The sequence below is a fragment of the Vicia villosa genome, linkage group LG1 (assembly GCF_029867415.1).
Source record: "Vicia villosa cultivar HV-30 ecotype Madison, WI linkage group LG1, Vvil1.0, whole genome shotgun sequence".
Classification (NCBI taxonomy): Eukaryota; Viridiplantae; Streptophyta; class Magnoliopsida; order Fabales; family Fabaceae; genus Vicia; species Vicia villosa.
The window spans coordinates 99,354,662-99,375,995 of NC_081180.1; positions in this window are offsets into that span (position 1 = coordinate 99,354,662).

Genomic DNA, 21,334 nt, shown 5'->3' on the forward strand with positions numbered 1-21,334 from the left:
GGACACTTTCTTTAGGCTTGTTCGGTGAGACGTCACCATGGCATGACGAGAGGAGGCTACTTTCCAAACACCGAAACAATAAAGGCGTCGAGCTAACGACGTAAAACAAGCGCTTGTTGGGAGGCACCCCAACGGTTGTAAATGTTGTTTATATTTCTGTTTATGAGGTATTTAGGTGAAGTGGTGAGTGATGGGAACAGCTATTTCTGTTCTGATTTTTCTGGTTTTTTCTGTCATCGCTAAGCGAGCCTAGCTCCGCTAAGCGATGACAGCAAAATTCTGTTTTCTTGCTTTGTACCAGTGGGGTTCCCATTCCACTTGGTTCACTCCTTTTCCCACTTTCACCAAGGCTAAGTAGTTATAGATACTAGTTTTATTTTTCTAATTCTTTTGTTGGTTGTTTGTACTCAAATTTTGGTTCGGTGATTCGAAGATTTTTGAGGTGATTTTCCAAAGCTTGTGTTTCAACTTGCGGATGTATGGTAGGATATTGTTTTTGAAGTGTATAATTCAAGGTACTCATTTATCGCTTTCTATAGCATAGCATGTTTAGGAAACTTTTCATTTGTACAATTACCATACCATTCATTCTTTTGCATTACTTGCTTGTTGATTGAATCACTTTAGTTCCCAAACCATAAATGTGATGAAGCTTTCCATTGTTCATATATGCTGGAGGCCACAATCTTTGTTTTAACTAGATTTTATTATGCTTAATCTTTTGTTTATGTTGATTTTATGAAAGCATGAAAAGGATCAAGGCATTTTTTTTCATTTTGAGCACAACCACCATAACTAAATAGTCAATTCACCTTGTGAGTGTGTGATCATTTGTTAAACCTTTTGAGCCTTTTTGTCAATGTCCATGTTGTTTTTGCTAAATGCTTATCTTTGAGTGTTTAGTTCTCATTTTTGCATGGATGATTGATTCTTTGTTTTCTTGAACCCTCAACTTTATGTTGTTGTATGAATTTTTACCTTGCCTTAGAAAGTAGGGAGTATTCATATGATGGTGTGGTTGAATTCAAGTTGGGGAGAGAAATGGTTGTGTACTTATTTGGTTGTTGCTATGAGGTTGAAAAGAAAAAGAAAAAAATGTGAAAAGAAAAGAAAAGAAAAAAAAATGAGAAAAAGTTTTGAAAAAGAAAAAGAAAAGAGAAGTGAATAATTGTGCTAATAAGTATTGTGATTGGTTTGAGAAACTTGTGGTTAAGGAAGAAGTTTAATCGAGATTTTGTTGCTTGGAACTTTGGTGGATTGATCACTCCCTTAGGTTTAGGCAAGTTTTTGTTTCGATTAGCTTTAGGACATATCCCTTGTTTGTTAACCAAGCCACGTTACAACCTTGAAAAGTCCTTGTGATTCTTGCTTTTATATCTTCAATGTGATTTTTGGATGAATGCATAATTTAATCTTTTGTTTGCAAGATTGTTGGATGAGTGTTAAAAGTCCTTCACTTTTGTGTGTTCTTCATCCATTGATGAAATTTTGCTAGGTGTGATTCATGATGTGAGCATGTATTGTGCTAGAATGTTTTGTATGCTTTTTGTACTTAGGATTAGTTTCATTTACATGTTGTCGTTGTAGGATAGTGGTAAGTATTTACTTTGTTTATACGTTTTTGTATTGAGCCATACATTTGTTTTTGGTTTTCAAAACTTGTTGATTCATGTCATACCCCGAAATTTGCCCGCATATATTTGTGTATGTCCTTTCATTTCGAATGGTTGACATAGCCCGGTCGGTAAGGAAGTAAGATTTACAAATACAGGGTCCCGGGTCTGAAGCCCAGTTCTAACATTTTTTCCTTTTATTTAGTTCTAACTTTTTTTTTTTTTTTTACTTATTTCTAACTTTATTTTATTAATCTTTTATTAAAAAAAAATCACAAAAATATTTTTTTTTATCATTTTATTATTAATTTTCGTATTTAATAATTAGGTATTTTTAAAAAATATTTATTTTTCATTTTTCTTCATTTTATGCCTTTTTAGTCTAAAAATCCTAAAAAAAGAAAATTTTAAATTTTGATTTGTTATTTCAAGCATCTTTTTAGACAATCAAGCAATTTTATTGTGATTAATCAAATATGTTAACAAATCAAAATCAAATTATATTTGATTTAATTTTTTATTATATTTGATTAATTACTTTATTTACTTGACCTAATTTTTGTGTGTATAAATAGGCCCTCATTCTAACACTTAAAGAAAAGAGGAACAATAACCCTATTTTCTAACCTTCCTACACTCGGTTCCCAATAGTTTCTACACAGACAATACAATCTTCTTTCACCAATTCATTAACCACGAATCCTAACCTAGCCTCTAGCTCTCGCTTACGATACAATAACAATTCCCTCTCACAAGACAATTCTCACGAAGAACAAGCATTGAATCCAAAAGATCAAAAGGAGAAGCAGAGACAATCAGAAATAACAACATTCATTGACAGTATACACTTCAAAAACACGATCAAATTACCAGAAAATCAATGGTGTAAAAATATCAATTTTGTTTGTTTGTTTTAAGTCATTAATCTAACATTATGATATAACACGATTTTGCAAAAGTCTCTTTTATTTCTCTTTTAGATGCAGTGACAGAGCAATTGGAAGACACGCGAAGCCTTTGATTAGAAGTATTTGATCACCACGGACAGCAAGATACCGGTGCGTCTCTGACCGTCATCCACACAAACCATTCGAGTCCACCATTGGTCGCCGCTGTCAGCATGGATTTCGTTTGCCATTAACCGACCTTCTCATCGTAAACATGTTCGGCGGCTCAGCTTCGGATCAGAACACCAACTCGTAACATCCGTCTGCGCCAACCTTCATCTGCAACTCCCGTCATCGATTCACAAATACAACCTTCTCCACCTGCAAATTGATTCAATAACAGTACAGACAAAGAAGATTGGAAACAAGAACAGACGGCGACATCAAGATCATAACCTCATCACCGCAAAGAACCACCCCTCCGCCCCCCTCGGATCTCAAAGCGGCCGATCCCTCTCCACGTCGCAACAACCACCCGATATCGCGAGAATCCTTTCCGATCAGTGTCGTGGATCGACCACCATCACTTGCCGCCATTAAAGCCGCTACGTTTTCACCGGTGAGCCTTCCGTCAATTTATGTTATTGTGCCTTTTTGTTTCAATTCTTTCCTCTATTTTTGCTGTAAATATATGAAGAGGATATAAGAATGGGTTGCATAGTGGAAAATGAAATATGAATGTGAGAATAATCTCTTAGCAGGTATTGAATAGTCAAACCAACTTTTTCTCTTATGTTTATTTATTTATCTATTTAATTAGTTTATTTAAAAATCATTGTATATTATCATCATTACCAGCATATTTAGATGTAGGAAAATTCTACAACTTTAGCATTTGAATATTAAGTTTTAGGCCAAATCGATGCATATATCAGACTTATAATTAACACCTCCACGTGTACTATTTGTTTCATTGTATTGTTTATTATTTATTTTGTTTCTTATTATTAGAAAAATATTTTAAATACCAAAAGTAATACTTTCTTTTATTTGCATGTAAATGCTTATAAAAAATACAAGAACATAGTTATTATAAAATGTAAATAAATATTCTCTTTTATTTGTAACTAATTTTTATTTAATTAGACAATTAATCTATATCATTACTAATATTTTCTTATTTTTGCGAGGTACTACCACTGTGAGCATTGGACTGTTTTGCAGACATTCATAGCTTAGGCATGTGTGGATTACTCCAACGTTTCAGAGCATGCAGTCCCATGGTGGACCTTCAAGAGTCGACCACGCCTGATGCATCCAGGGTTACCCTCAGAGTTCTTCCGACTACGCGCCCTATCAATCAAAAGGCTAAGTTCTAATCGCTCCTTTTTTTTAATATTAATTTTGCCTTATAAATTAAATTAGGTTTTATTTTCAATAGTCAATGAACTACTCCTACACTCACCTTCTTTTTTCGGTTTGCCTCTTTGCCTTTTCAGGGTTAACTTCGAGGCTACTTTCAACTACCAACCATATCAGATCAAATTCGAAGCTAAGTGTCTATTTATTTTGCTTATTTTAATTTTCTTTATATCTTTATTTTTTTTAGAGTTAATAGCATTTGCCTCTGAACTGATGACGCACTCACCCTGTTTTTGTTTGCCATTTTTCCCACCTTTTCAGGGTTTGTCAAATGCCAAAGCTACGTCAATGGTAACCCTGAACCTTTTTTTTTATTATTATTACTTGTATCAAACCCTGATAAGGGATCCACTGGTTACAATTTCCCGCCCCCTTTATTGCTTTATATTATTACGTACTGCGTGGTTAGTAAAATAGGGAGTGGCAACCTTAAACTGACTTAGAATAATTAATTAAAAGATAAATATCTGAATATAATCACGTGATTGATGCACACACGCACGCTTTTTGGGTAACCCTCTCTGTTGCCTTGTTGCCTGTTGCCTTGTTGCCTGTTGCCTTTGTGTTTTTGCAGAATAAGCCTCGTCCCTCGAATTCGAGGATACCTCAGCCATGTTGCCTCGATAAAAAGGTCACGACCCTAATGATGCTGCCTTCGATACGCAAATGACCTCGACCCTCGGATGTTGCCTACGAAAAAGGCTGAGGTATCTTCTGGCTGCCTACGAAAATGGCTTATTCTGATCCTTGCCTTAGACTACCTGCCCTTCTATGGCATGGGACAGTCTTATGGCAAAGGATGCTTCGATGACCCTTCAACCTCCAAACGAAAGGCTTCCTGCCCTCTTATGGCAAGGATAGACCCTTTCATTCTGAAAGGCAAAAAGAGACTTATCATCTGAGTTTAAGGTAATTGCCCCTAATTGCCTTGCAATGCTCAAACCTTTTATTACATTCTTTCTCATAATTTTTCAAAAGGGCAACGCTTATTCACAAGCTAAAGTCCCTATCTTTTTTCATCTACATTTTCTAAACAAACGAGCAAGCAAAGCAATTAAGAGCCCATGGAAAACCATGGATGCAAAGGGTGCCTTACACCTTCCCTTTGCATAAATTACCCCCCGAACTTAGATTTCTTCAAAGGTTTTTTTCTGTTTCTTTTTGCCTTTCCGAATATTGTTTGGATAAAATAAAAGTCGGTGGCGACTCTTGCTTACCGCGACATTTCGATCGATAAAAAGTCAGTTCACCGTGTTACAGAACTGGCGACTCTGCTGGGGATATTTCGATTAAGAGGGGTTACCTTAAAAGTTTAGGATTCATTTTAAATGTTTTCTATTGTTTGCTTTGTTTGTTTTATTTTTCAGGGGCGTTTTGGGAATTAACTGAAGGACGAATCCTATTCCCGGATTCAAGTACATCTAAGATAGGAAGTGGCATAGTCATGGCGACCTCCTTCATGTATGTGGAGGATTGGTCAATATGAGAGTTCACGCTTGAGTTAGGCCTCTATAGGTGTTTACATGCTTCTCTTGTATGAGGGAGGTTCGTGTGGATACCTGTGGGTGAGTCGGAACTCAAGGACCGTTAGTAACCTTTAACTCATCTTGACTTTTAGGAACGTAGTGGGGGGACTACTCTTGATGTATGTTGAGAGCATAGTCGCTACCCGATACTACAGCTCAGATAGGCTCTTTCTCAAAGTATCATTGCATGGTATGTATGTATCATGTTCGAGGGTGCTTTAGGAGGGTCGACAATTCTGAGTCACTTGGTAGAACCCGTTGCTGAAATTTCCTTATCCGTAGAAATACCCTTGGGAAGGACACCTGATCAGACTCCATGCAAGCCTTAAGCCAAAAACTGTGTGACTTGTGTGACTTGCGTGACTTGTGTGACTTGTTTGTGTTTACAACTAACCTTCATTTCCTCGCAGGTTTTGTTGAAAGGACTTGTTTGTCCTTACCATCTCGCATTAAGTCTAACGAACTGCATTCGCATAACATCATGACATCATGACATCATAAGCATAACATAACTAACTAACCCTTTCAAGGATCTTAGGAATTTGGGGCGGGAAATTTTAGGTACTCTTATCAAGGACTGATTTCCTAATCAAGGGGCAAGAGGATTTATTTTCCTCTGGCCACACACCTTCCAATTCAAAGACTCATACCTAGCAAGGGGCAAGAGGATTTATTTTCCTCTAGCCACGTACCATCCAATTCAGAAGTATCGCGAATCAGAGGCGATGACCCACTCGATATGGTGAGCTTGGTTCTCAAAGAAAGACGTTCAAAGACAAAATTCAGAATTCTTCAGACAAAGACGCGACCAAATCATTTTTTAAATGTTGCTAACTAAATTCCTAAAGATCCTTGAAAATATTGCATTTGCACTCATAACATCGCATAACAGGTTTCTCACAACAGGTATCTCATCCTCTCTTGCTGTTTACTTCAGCACAAATGGATTTCGAGCAATCAGTCAAACACCTTCAGGCTCAGAACATCCGATCCCAAACTTTGATTCTGAACTCAGCCAAGGGGCAAGAAGAATTGAAGGCACTCCTATTCTTGGGGTACAATTACAATGCGAGATGCGCTAATTATTCGAACAATCCTGGTTATGGTGTAAAGGATGGTAGACTGTTGAAGCGTGCGATTAAAGATTTAATCATGACACTCAAATCAGAAAAGACCACGGCAACAAAGTCACGACAACTGAGTCACGGCAACAAAGTCACGACAGCTGAGTCACGATAATGGAATCATGACAACTGAGTCACGATAATGGAATCACGACAACAAAGTCACGACAACTGAGTCACGATAATGAAATCACGACAACAAAGTCACGACAACTGAGTCACGACAACAAAGTCACGACAACTGAGTCACGATAATGGAATCACGACAACTGAGTCACGATAATGGAATCACGACAACGAAGTCACGACAACTGAGTCACGATAATGGAATCATGACAACTGAGTCACGATAATGGAGTCACGACAACTGAGTCACAACAATCAATTCACTCATATGATCCATACGCTCAGGGCAATCGAGCCAACGAATTCTAACACCTACTATAAACCCAATGCGAGGTGCGCGTACCATTTCAACAGTCTTGGACATTACACAAACAATTGCTGGACATGGAAGAATAAGATTCAAGATCTGATCAATGACGGAGGAACCAAATTCAACCCTCCTGAAACTCTTGTGGTGATCACCGCTCCTATGCCCAGTCATGACAATACTGATTGACGTCTAGACGGACGAACTTTTGGATCATTAGATATACTTTCATTTGCATATTTCTTTTCTGTTTGTTTAAACATTCGAATTATGATAGACATTATTTGTTTTAATAATCATCATCAGTGCATTGCATATGTTTGTCTTGAATAAATTACTTCGCTACCACTCATTTAAACTGCATCTTTACTTTGCATATGTTTTATGATACTCAACTCCTGCTAAAGTTGTATACCTCTTGAGGGAGGATGACGAAGACGATACTGCAACCTCATACAGTATGCTTTTGAATGGACTATGCTGATGATGTACAGGCATTGTTTCAATTCCTAAACGGTGGAGATATAAGGATGATAATCCCTCATCAACCCTTTTGAGCCTAAGAAGTAGAAGTTTCTTTCTTGTACTAATTAAAACCCTTGATCATAACCTGGGGCAGGGTAGTTCTCAGTTAATTTGGCTGTGCATTCTATTTCAAGAGAATCATTCCGTACACCTTCCAACAAAGGTTTCAATCACAAGCGTTCATCCGCACACATCAAAGAAGTGTTGGAGATGTCAATCAAAAGACAATGATGGTTCATCAATCATCAAACAAGGCAGTCAATATCTTTCAAAAAAAAAATGAATAAATATATGTACAAAGAAAAGCCTGCTAAGTCAAAAAACAAAAAGATGACTTAGGCAAAAATCGAGGCATCCCGCTGACTGTAAGCTTAAAATAGACAGTTCAGGCAAAAGTTAGGGATATCAAAAGATGAAAAAAGAGAAGTCAATAAATTCCTGAACGACACAATGTTGTGACTACCGAAAGGAAGAAGTGACTGCCATCTCAAAAATTCTCTTTGCTTGCGAATCATCATCATTATCAAAGGTGCAAATCCAAAAGTCTCTTGGAACCCGAATGCATAAGCCGAATTTACTGAGTTTAGGACTGAAGATCATCACGAAGAGGGGTGGGGATAAATAAACTTTGAGCCTTTATCCCTTGTTTCTTAAACCGTGAACCAAGCCACGTTACAACCCTTGAAAGTCCTAATTGAAGCATGGTTAGTTCGAAAGCATACTGTCACCAAAAAAAAAAGGTATCCTGACTCCTTAAGGCTTACCAAAAACGAGGAGTCGGTATTTCATTCTTACAAACATTATTGCAAATATCATTTTTTTTACAAGTATCGTGTTTTTGCATCTCATGTTTTAAAGGTTTTTCAAAACTTCAAGACAAACGTATGCATTGCATCTCATGAATTCATTATTAAACATATTCTGCTACATAATTTCAAATGTTAGCATCAGAAAGAACTTGCACAGGGTACAACTAATGACTGAAAGTTATCCCGACAGACAAGATTACGCCGAGAAGCAATGTATCCTACGTATACAAGGGGCATGGCATGCTTTGCCCAACCAATCTGGGGCAATCCAGTCAAGATTATAAGAATCTCTCAAAAGCCAAACAATCAAAGGCATACACCTCAAGTGGGTTTCAAACTATTTGTCCAAACAATCTGGGACAATCAAGTCAAGATTCCGAGAACCTCTCAAGGATGCCAAAATAATCAGGGGCACGCATCCAAGAAAATCTGAAGCTACTTCTCAACCAACATAGGACATCATATTGGGCATACGATTACTAGGGGCATGTCTCCTAAAAGTGCACATCTTATAAAGGCCTCGCAAGGCGAATCTTTCCAAAGTTCCTGCTAACTGGGGGCAAATCTATACAAGTCCAGTTTGACATTTTAAGTGACGTGTCCTAAATCAAGTAGTAGTTACTATCATACTGGGGGCAACTTTCACCCATGTCTCCCCACAAAGCCGGGTTCACAAGATCATATCCCCACAGAGTAATCATTAAGAAAATATCTTCAAACGCTCCCGATAGAGACATGGCCGCCCAACAGAGTTTACATCTTCAACACTGTCGCTCTCCTCCAACATGATTTATCAATATCTTTATCACCAATCAGGGAACATCAAGTCACTGATCATCTCCAAGCAGAAATCATAAATTCCCAGCTGAGCATCTTCAAGACAAGATCAGACAGTACAATTACAAGGACATAAAGATCTACTTTCTTAATCAAAGACAACATAAATCATATTCACATATCATATGTCATAAACATGTTCATACACTGCATACATTACCTCATAATGAACTCATACATAACATGCAAAAGCTCTCATTTATTTTGAGGGATTCATTACATAACCCATGCATCATGACATTGCATAAAGATTAACCTTACCTTTTTCAGAATACAGGTACCGACAAATGAACGAAATCTCCAACTTTCCAAGATCTAATTCAGCTACTACGAATGGTACTGACACGATCAACGCTCGAAGATCTAATTCATTTACCACGAACGGTAATGACACGATCACTTTCAAAGTCTAATTCAGCTACTACGAACAGTACTGACACGACAAAAGATCTAATTCGGTTACTACGAACGGTACTGACACGGTCAACTCTCAGAGATCTAATTCTATCATCACAAACGATGAAGACACGATTATCTCTTCAGATCTAATTCTATCATCACAAATGGTGTAGACACGATCATCTTTCCAAGATCTAATTCAAGTATCACGAACGATACTGACACGATCAATTCCCAAGGATCTAATTCATTTACCACGAACGGTAATGACACGATCAACGCGCAAACAACATCTTCTCAAAATTCAACTACCAGATGGCATCCACAAGCCCATCTCCGACAAAAGTCCCTACTTCAAATAGGGCAAATTTCTTGGTATTCTTATGTTCAATCATCTTCCACCTTCAGATACTGACTGGCGCGCAAACCACTCTACATCTTCAGGTTTAAGAAGATTGAACAGGGGCAGCTGTCATACCCCGAAATTTGCCCGCATATATTTGTGTATGTCCTTTCATTTCGAATGGTTGACATAGCCCGGTCGGTAAGGAAGTAAGATTTACAAATACAGGGTCCCGGGTCTGAAGCCCAGTTCTAACATTTTTTCCTTTTATTTAGTTCTAACTTTTTTTTTTTTTTTTTTTACTTATTTCTAACTTTATTTTATTAATCTTTTATTAAAAAAAAATCACAAAAATATTTTTTTTTATCATTTTATTATTAATTTTCGTATTTAATAATTAGGTATTTTTAAAAAATATTTATTTTTCATTTTTCTTCATTTTATGCCTTTTTAGTCTAAAAATCCTAAAAAAAGAAAATTTTAAATTTTGATTTGTTATTTCAAGCATCTTTTTAGACAATCAAGCAATTTTATTGTGATTAATCAAATATGTTAACAAATCAAAATCAAATTATATTTGATTTAATTTTTTATTATATTTGATTAATTACTTTATTTACTTGACCTAATTTTTGTGTGTATAAATAGGCCCTCATTCTAACACTTAAAGAAAAGAGGAACAATAACCCTATTTTCTAACCTTCCTACACTCGGTTCCCAATAGTTTCTACACAGACAATACAATCTTCTTTCACCAATTCATTAACCACGAATCCTAACCTAGCCTCTAGCTCTCGCTTACGATACAATAACAATTCCCTCTCACAAGACAATTCTCACGAAGAACAAGCATTGAATCCAAAAGATCAAAAGGAGAAGCAGAGACAATCAGAAATAACAACATTCATTGACAGTATACACTTCAAAAACACGGTCAAATTACCAGAAAATCAATGGTGTAAAAATATCAATTTTGTTTGTTTGTTTTAAGTCATTAATCTAACATTATGATATAACACGATTTTGCAAAAGTCTCTTTTATTTCTCTTTTAGATGCAGTGACAGAGCAATTGGAAGACACGCGAAGCCTTTGATTAGAAGTATTTGATCACCACGGACAGCAAGATACCGGTGCGTCTCTGACCGTCATCCACACAAACCATTCGAGTCCACCATTGGTCGCCGCTGTCAGCATGGATTTCGTTTGCCATTAACCGACCTTCTCATCGTAAACATGTTCGGCGGCTCAGCTTCGGATCAGAACACCAACTCGTAACATCCGTCTGCGCCAACCTTCATCTGCAACTCCCGTCATCGATTCACAAATACAACCTTCTCCACCTGCAAATTGATTCAATAACAGTACAGACAAAGAAGATTGGAAACAAGAACAGACGGCGACATCAAGATCATAACCTCATCACCGCAAAGAACCACCCCTCCGCCCCCCTCGGATCTCAAAGCGGCCGATCCCTCTCCACGTCGCAACAACCACCCGATATCGCGAGAATCCTTTCCGATCAGTGTCGTGGATCGACCACCATCACTTGCCGCCATTAAAGCCGCTACGTTTTCACCGGTGAGCCTTCCGTCAATTTATGTTATTGTGCCTTTTTGTTTCAATTCTTTCCTCTATTTTTGCTGTAAATATATGAAGAGGATATAAGAATGGGTTGCATAGTGGAAAATGAAATATGAATGTGAGAATAATCTCTTAGCAGGTATTGAATAGTCAAACCAACTTTTTCTCTTATGTTTATTTATTTATCTATTTAATTAGTTTATTTAAAAATCATTGTATATTATCATCATTACCAGCATATTTAGATGTAGGAAAATTCTACAACTTTAGCATTTGAATATTAAGTTTTAGGCCAAATCGATGCATATATCAGACTTATAATTAACACCTCCACGTGTACTATTTGTTTCATTGTATTGTTTATTATTTATTTTGTTTCTTATTATTAGAAAAATATTTTAAATACCAAAAGTAATACTTTCTTTTATTTGCATGTAAATGCTTATAAAAAATACAAGAACATAGTTATTATAAAATGTAAATAAATATTCTCTTTTATTTGTAACTAATTTTTATTTAATTAGACAATTAATCTATATCATTACTAATATTTTCTTATTTTTGCGAGGTACTACCACTGTGAGCATTGGACTGTTTTGCAGACATTCATAGCTTAGGCATGTGTGGATTACTCCAACGTTTCAGAGCATGCAGTCCCATGGTGGACCTTCAAGAGTCGACCACGCCTGATGCATCCAGGGTTACCCTCAGAGTTCTTCCGACTACGCGCCCTATCAATCAAAAGGCTAAGTTCTAATCGCTCCTTTTTTTTAATATTAATTTTGCCTTATAAATTAAATTAGGTTTTATTTTCAATAGTCAATGAACTACTCCTACACTCACCTTCTTTTTTCGGTTTGCCTCTTTGCCTTTTCAGGGTTAACTTCGAGGCTACTTTCAACTACCAACCATATCAGATCAAATTCGAAGCTAAGTGTCTATTTATTTTGCTTATTTTAATTTTCTTTATATCTTTATTTTTTTTAGAGTTAATAGCATTTGCCTCTGAACTGATGACGCACTCACCCTGTTTTTGTTTGCCATTTTTCCCACCTTTTCAGGGTTTGTCAAATGCCAAAGCTACGTCAATGGTAACCCTGAACCTTTTTTTTTATTATTATTACTTGTATCAAACCCTGATAAGGGATCCACTGGTTACAATTTCCCGCCCCCTTTATTGCTTTATATTATTACGTACTGCGTGGTTAGTAAAATAGGGAGTGGCAACCTTAAACTGACTTAGAATAATTAATTAAAAGATAAATATCTGAATATAATCACGTGATTGATGCACACACGCACGCTTTTTGGGTAACCCTCTCTGTTGCCTTGTTGCCTGTTGCCTTGTTGCCTGTTGCCTTTGTGTTTTTGCAGAATAAGCCTCGTCCCTCGAATTCGAGGATACCTCAGCCATGTTGCCTCGATAAAAAGGTCACGACCCTAATGATGCTGCCTTCGATACGCAAATGACCTCGACCCTCGGATGTTGCCTACGAAAAAGGCTGAGGTATCTTCTGGCTGCCTACGAAAATGGCTTATTCTGATCCTTGCCTTAGACTACCTGCCCTTCTATGGCATGGGACAGTCTTATGGCAAAGGATGCTTCGATGACCCTTCAACCTCCAAACGAAAGGCTTCCTGCCCTCTTATGGCAAGGATAGACCCTTTCATTCTGAAAGGCAAAAAGAGACTTATCATCTGAGTTTAAGGTAATTGCCCCTAATTGCCTTGCAATGCTCAAACCTTTTATTACATTCTTTCTCATAATTTTTCAAAAGGGCAACGCTTATTCACAAGCTAAAGTCCCTATCTTTTTTCATCTACATTTTCTAAACAAACGAGCAAGCAAAGCAATTAAGAGCCCATGGAAAACCATGGATGCAAAGGGTGCCTTACACCTTCCCTTTGCATAAATTACCCCCCGAACTTAGATTTCTTCAAAGGTTTTTTTCTGTTTCTTTTTGCCTTTCCGAATATTGTTTGGATAAAATAAAAGTCGGTGGCGACTCTTGCTTACCGCGACATTTCGATCGATAAAAAGTCAGTTCACCGTGTTACAATTCACAATTCTTTGGTTTATTACTTTTGATTCTTTGATTTATTTGACATTGTTTGAGGACAAACAAAGTTTTAAGTTGGGGAGAGTTTGATAAGTGCCAAAATGTTGTTATTTTGAGTATATAATTGTGGCACTTATCGATTCTATTCATTCTGTTTTTGTAATAAAATCCCCACTATTGTGTATATATTCACATTATTTAGTTTTTATATGTTTTATATACCGTTTAATAGTTTTTCCTTTGTTTTTATAGGTATTCATGCTTATTGGAGCCTCGAGGAATAAAGTGTCGAAGGCACGGCTCCGATTGCGCGATTTTGGATCAAATAAGCAAGTTTTGTGCAGAGAGCACCGCTGAGCGGCGTGTAAGCGCGCTTTCCAGGGGCGAACCAAATTTCCCTGGCCGCTAAGCGGCAGCTCTGGCCGCTAAGCGGAGGCCTGTTTACTGTTCTTGATATTTTTGTAATACGTGTAGACCGCTAAGCGAGATTTGGCCGCTAAGCGGCCGTAGCAGAAATTATGTTTATATTCTTTCATTTGAACCATTTTTAGGGTATGGTTTTGGGAAAGTTTTAGTTCCAACTCCATCATTTTCATTCTTAGATTAGGATTAGCTTAGAAAACAACACTGGGTCATGCACTTGGAAGATCGGAGGTGGATTTCTCATCAACCGGAGCTGACAACCCGCGAGATGTTTGGTTTATCTTCTCTATTCTCTGTGTATTTCTTTTGTGTTGGGTTTGTTTGTATAGTTACTCGAATCTTATGTATATTTACCGATTATAATGTTATATTTAACTTGCTTTACAAATCTGTGTTGATGTTATCCTGGATTTTTGCTCTGTGCTGGAGATTTGAGTTGCTTTAGAGATAAACTGCTTGAATCCTTATCTAGGATGATAATCTGTTGGTTCTGAACTCTAGATATAGATTTAGAACTAGCATTCACTGTTTGTATCTGTACTTAATGCTTTCGTGTTTGAGCGGTGCGCGAGAGATCGCCGACGTGAGAATACGGATGTTCTCGTGACTTCGCGTTAGAGATAACCTTAGTTGTGAGATGATCTCGTTTGTGCTCCAGAGATGGACGCTTATGTGAGAGATACGTGATAACATAGATGAGTATTGTAGGTTGAGTATAACGGGTTGGTAAATGTATGTTTGTGAAGAGTGAATATATTTACACTCCTGATAAGTTATTTCTCTTCTAAGAATGTGTTTATTCTTTTCCTGTCTATATCTTTGTTTACTTTTTGCTCATTCAATCCAAAGCTCGAAACCGTAGAAACTATTGAATGGCATCTCTCCATCTCTGAGGACGATAATTCCCGGATCAATATTTCCAAATCTTTTCTGTTGCTTGCCCTATGCTGCATTCAACAGCAAGTTATAGGTAACTTGTTCCTAAAGATCCAGAATGGCTTCCGCAAATCAAAGACCGGTTTTCAAAGATGGTGGTTCTAACAACAAGCCTCCATTGTTTTGTGGTGAATATTTTGACTTTTGGAAAATCCAAATGAAGGCTCATCTAGAAGCACAAGGAGAAGAAGTTTGGGAGGCTGTCCTACAAGGTCCTCATGTTCCTACAACGGTCGTTAATGGTGTTGGATCGGAGAAACCTAAAGCGTCATGGGATGATAATGATAGAAAAAGGTTTCTTGCTGACAAAAAGGCGATCAGTCTTCTTCATGGTGCTCTTAGTATGGATGAATTCTTCCGAGTATCAACATGTACAACATCAAAAGAAATTTGGGATACTCTTGTAGAAACTCATGAAGGTACCGCTGAAGTTAAAAGATCAAGATTGAATACTTTAAGCCAAGAGTACGAACTGTTTAGAATGAAGCCCGGAGAAACTATTCTCGATTTGCAAAAACGATTCGTACATTTGACAAATCACTTGAAGGCACTTGGTAAGACTCTTACTACCGAAGAACTTAATCTTAAAGTGCTCAGATCTTTGACAAGGGAGTGGCAACCAAAAGTGACGGCGATATCCGAAAAGAAGAATTTATCAAAACTTACTTCCGCAACACTATTTGGAAAACTTCAAGAATATGAGACAGAACTTGGAAGATTGGAAAAGCATGAGAACTTAGAGAAGAAATCCAAAGGCATTGCATTAAAAGTATATTCAATAGAAAGCAAAATGAAAGATGCATCGGATGAAGATGAAAACTTCTTGCTTCTTGTAAAAAGGTTAGGCAAATTTTTTGGTAATAAAAATAATATTGATAATACTAACTATGTCAAAAGAAAGAAATTCTCAAAGCATAAAGATAAAGAAGCATCCACTTCATCACAAGAGGTTACATGCTATGAATGTGGGAAACAAGGACACATAAAGCCGGAATGTCCAAAGCTTTCGAAGAAGAATGGATTCAAAGGCAAAAGGGAGTTCAAAAATAAAAAGGCCTACATAGCATGGGAAGATAATGAAGTAAGTTCCTCATCGGACTCCGATAGTGACGAAAGTGCAAACCTAGCACTAATGGCATCACACCACTCCGACGATGAAGAAGGCGAGGTTAGTTATGATGATTCTCTTTTTGATAATGGTGCGCAAGGTGCAATAGAAGAATTATTAAAAGAATGCAAAATTCTCTATAAAACTATCTCATCTCAAAAGAAAATAATATCATCGTTAGAAGAGAAGGTTAAGATAATTGAAGTAGAACATAAATATGACAAAGAAAAAATGATTAGTGTTCAAGAAGATAATGTTGCATGCAAGAATTGTGAATCACTTTCCTTCCAAATTGTCCAATTAAAACGTGTTTTAGAAAGATATGAAAAAGGGCAAATTGGATTGGAAAATGTTCTTAGCACACAAAGATACTCCAATGATAAGAGCGGACTTGGTTTCTCTAAATTTGATAAACCAACATCCAACAAGACTATCTTTGTCAAGGCTAGTAACCAACCAATTCAAGAGAAAGTGATCAAGCCTAAAGTAATGCAACATTATCCTAAAAGGAAGAACGTTGTTAAGAAGAAATCTTATCCTCCTAGATATAGAAGTAACTTTGAACCTACTTGTTTTTATTGTGGTATTATTGGTCACACACCCAATGCTTGTTATGTAAGGAACTTTAGTGTTCCTAGTGGACATTATGTATGGGTGAAGAAAGGAACTAACTATGATGGACCCAAAGCCATTTGGGTACCTAACAAAACTTAATTTGTTTTGTAGGTATGCTTGAAGACCACTTCAAACCTATGGTATCTAGATAGTGGTTGTTCAAAGCATATGACGGGTGACTTAAACCAATTTTCAGATCTAAGGTTAAAGGCCAAGGGTTTTGTCACTTATGGAGACAACAATAAGGGAAGAATTCTTGGCAAAGGCAAAGTTGGTGCACCACCTTTCACATCCATTGAAGATGTTCTTTATGTTGAAGGACTAAAGCATAATCTTCTAAGCATTAGCCAACTTTGTGACAAAGGCTTCAAGATCAAATTCACTAAGGAGGAATGCTTGATCATCGATGAAGTCACCAATGAGGTAAAACTCAAAGGTACAAGAATTAATAACATTTTTATGATTTCTTTAAATGATTTATCTTTGAAAGTAAAATGTCTTTTAGTAAACAATAATGAATCATGGTTTTGGCATAAAAGAGCAGCCCATATTCATATGGACCATTTAAATAAATTAACCAAACATGATCTTGTTATTGGCCTACCTAAGATAAAGTTTGTCAAAGATAAATTATGTGATGCATGTCAAAAGGGAAAGCAAACCAAATCATCCTTCAAACCAAAGAATGTGGTGACTACAACAAGACCACTTCAATTGTTGCATATGGATCTATTTGGTCCATCAAGGACAAGAAGCTTCGGAGGTAATGTATACGCTTTAGTTATTGTTGATGATTATTCTAGATATTCTTGGACTTTGTTTCTTGTGCAGAAAAGTGATGCTTTTAGAGCCTTTAAGAAGTATGCAAAACAAATCCAAAATGAAAAATCATTAAAGATTGTATCCATAAGAAGTGATCATGGTGGAGAGTTTCAAAATGCATCGTTTGAAGAATTTTGTGAAGAACATGGTATCTCTCATAATTTTTCAGCACCAAGAACTCCACAACAAAATGGAGTAGTCGAAAGGAAAAATAGGTTTCTAGTGGAACTTGCAAGAACAATGCTTAGTGATGCAAATCTTCCTAAATATTTTTGGGCGGATGCGGTTAGTACGGCATGTTATGTTGGAAATCGAGTAATCATTAGACCTATCTTAAAGAAGACTCCATATGAACTCTTCAAAGGAAGAAATCCAAACATTGCTCACTTTCACATTTTTGGATGCAAGTGCTTTGTTCTAAACAATGACAAAGACAATCTTGGTAAGTTTGATGAGAAATCCGACGAAGGTATATTTCTTGGTTATTCTCTTTCTAGTAAAGCATATAGAATTTATAATAAAAGAACTTTAACTATTGAAGAATCTATGCATGTATCTTTTGATGAGACTAACACTTCCAAAGAGGAAATAGTTGTTTGTGATGATGATGATCCTTTAGATTTACCCCCGGAAGAACCTTCAAATGATACAATTGTGAAGGCACCGGAAGAACTTTCAAATGATATAATTGTGAAGGCACCGGAAGTACAACAAGAAAGTGTTCAACAAGAAAGTGTACAACAAGAATCAAACACCAATGATCTACCAAAAGAATGGAGAACTCATAGAGATCATCCTATTGACAAAGTTATTGGTGATATTAGTCAAGGAGTTGCAACAAGATTAAATCTCAAAGATGCTTGCTTACACATGGCTTTTGTTTCTCAAATTGAACCTTCCAAAGTTGATGAAGCCTTAGGAGACGATCAATGGATAAATGCAATGCAAGAAGAATTAAATCAATTCGAGAGAAATCAAGTTTGGGAACTTGTTCCTAGACCAAGTAATAAACACATCATAGGTACTCGATGGGTGTTTAAGAACAAACTTGATGAGAATGGTATAATTGTTCGAAACAAAGCAAGACTGGTGGCCCAAGGTTACAATCAAGAAGAAGGAATCGACTTTGAAGAAACATTTGCTCCGGTTGCAAGGTTAGAAGCTATTCGTCTTTTACTTGCTTATGCATGTTCATTAAATTTTCAGCTTTATCAAATGGACGTCAAGAGCGCATTCTTGAATGGCTACATCAATGAAGAAGTCTATGTCAAACAACCCCCAGGATTTGAAGACTTCAAGAATCCTACACATGTCTTTAAGTTGAGAAAGGCTCTTTATGGCTTAAAGCAAGCACCAAGAGCATGGTATGATAGACTTAGCAATTTTTTGTGTGAAAAGGGTTTCGAAAAGGGTAAGGTTGATAAAACTTTGTTCATTAAGAAAATCAAAAGTAACACTTTATTGGTTCAAGTCTATGTTGATGATATCATTTTTGGATCGACTAACAAAGAAATGTGTGAGGAATTCTCATTAATGATGCAAGGAGAATTCGAGATGTCTATGATGGGAAAGATGAACTACTTTCTTGGACTACAAATTAAGCAACTCAAAGATGGAATCTTTATCAATCAATCCAAATATTGTAAAGAATTATTGAAGAAGTTTGATATGGACAATTGTAAAGCAATGAATACTCCAATGGGCTCCGGTACATATGTTGATCAAGATGAATCCGGTACTCCAATTGATATTACTAAGTATCGAGGTATGATTGGTTCTTTATTATATTTGACGGCAAGCCGTCCTGACATAATGTTTAGTGTTTGTCTTTGTGCTCGCTTTCAAGCAAATCCAAAGGAATCACATCTTATGGCAGTTAAAAGGATCATGAAGTATCTCAAAGGAACAACCAACGTTGGCTTATGGTATCCTAAAGGTAGTGTTTGCAATTTAATTGGTTATTCTGACGCGGATTATGCAGGATGTAAAACTGATCGTAAAAGCACAAGTGGTACTTGTCACATTCTTGGAAATGCATTAGTATCATGGGCTTGTAAAAAGCAAGCATGTGTTGCTCTTAGTACGGCCGAAGCAGAATACATAGCAGCGGGTAGTTGTTGTGCACAAATTCTTTGGCTTAAGCAACAACTTCGTGACTACGGACTTGATCTCGGATGTATTCCTCTTCGATGCGACAATACAAGTGCTATAAATATTACAAAGAATCCGGTCATGCATTCAAGAACCAAACACATAGACATTCGACATCATTTTCTTCGCGATCATGTGCTTAAAGGAGATGTTGAAGTCACTTTTGTAGATACTCATAATCAACTTGCGGATATCTTCACCAAGCCTCTCCCAAAAGAATCGTTTTACAAAATTCGACGAGAGCTTGGAATTTTAGACGAAGGTGATGTTTAAAATTTATTCGTCATTTTCATACATCAAAGGTACACGTTTCTAAAATTTTTAAGTTAAAAGTGCTTTATAAATGTTCATTCATTATTACTTGGTAATTATGTATGATATGTATGCTTTATATTTCATAAAATTAAAGTTTTTGGAAATTTTCAGCCTAGGAACCGGTTCCCATGTGGGACGAACCGGTTCCCCATAGTAATTTCCAGAAGCGTTGTTTTCTTTGTGTCTCAGGAACCGGTTCCCATGTAGGGACGAACCGGTTCCCACGTACTTTTTCCAGATTTTCGTTTTTCTCTTTTGCTATAACGTAAACTTGTCTATTTTATGTATTTTTTTTAATTTTATTTGTTACATCTCTTAAATGCTTTCTATCTTTTAATATACACATTCATTCACTCACAACCACTCACTTACTCACATTCACTCTCATTCAACATTCATCTTCATCTTCTTCAAACCTTCCACCTCCATTGTCAACAAAATTAAAAGCTCCATTATCTCACCATAACTCTCCAAATTAAATTACCCACTACCTCTAAACACTATATAATCCTCCACTCTTTCACACATTTCACTCAAATCCTTCTCCATTCACCAAATCCGAAAATCCCAACCTAAACCCTAACTTTCAACAATGGCACCCAAAGTTTCAAGAAGTGCAAAGGGAAAGAATAAGATTGGAGAGACAAGTGAAGAACCTCAAGAGACTCAACCAACGGTCAAAAGTCGGAGACTCACATTCAACATTCGGAGTCGAAAACTCCTTGCGGCAAAATACGGTAAACTCCCCGATTTCCCTAATCACAGCTTCAATTTTCCGGGTAGACTAGCTAATGCAGGGGTCGCTAATTTTGTGCTTGACCATGGTGATTATTATCCGGATTTGGTTAGAGAGTTTTACCATAATCTTAGGATAGTGACCGATGAATTTGATGATTTCACATTATTGTCAAAAGTTTCAAATAAAGATATATGCTTAGATGTTGAGGAATTTGGAAGAGTGTTAGGAATTCCATCTCAAGGCTTAGTGCTCCTTCAAGGTAACATACCGGAGGATTGGCAACCGTATAGTAAGATTGATGTTTTTGTGGATATGTGCCGACCAACTCAACGCGACACAGTTCGCCAACAGCTTGCTATCAAGTTTAACATGTTCGGTTCAAGCTTATCGGTGAGTGATAGGATGCTCCATCTTATCATAGCTTATGTTTTATTTCCAAAGAATTCTAACCATTCCAGGGTCAATGAATTCGAGTTGATGGTTTTGCTTGCTCTAAGACGTGGCATTGAAGTCAATTGGGCGCTTTCAATTATGCGCCACATGCAGCTCATGGCTTCCCTTAAAGGAGGCTTACCTTATGCAAGGGCCATCTCTCATATTGTTCGGAATGCTGGTGTTCTCCTCCAAAGGGAACCAAAGAAAAATATGGATGAACAAGAGTGTGC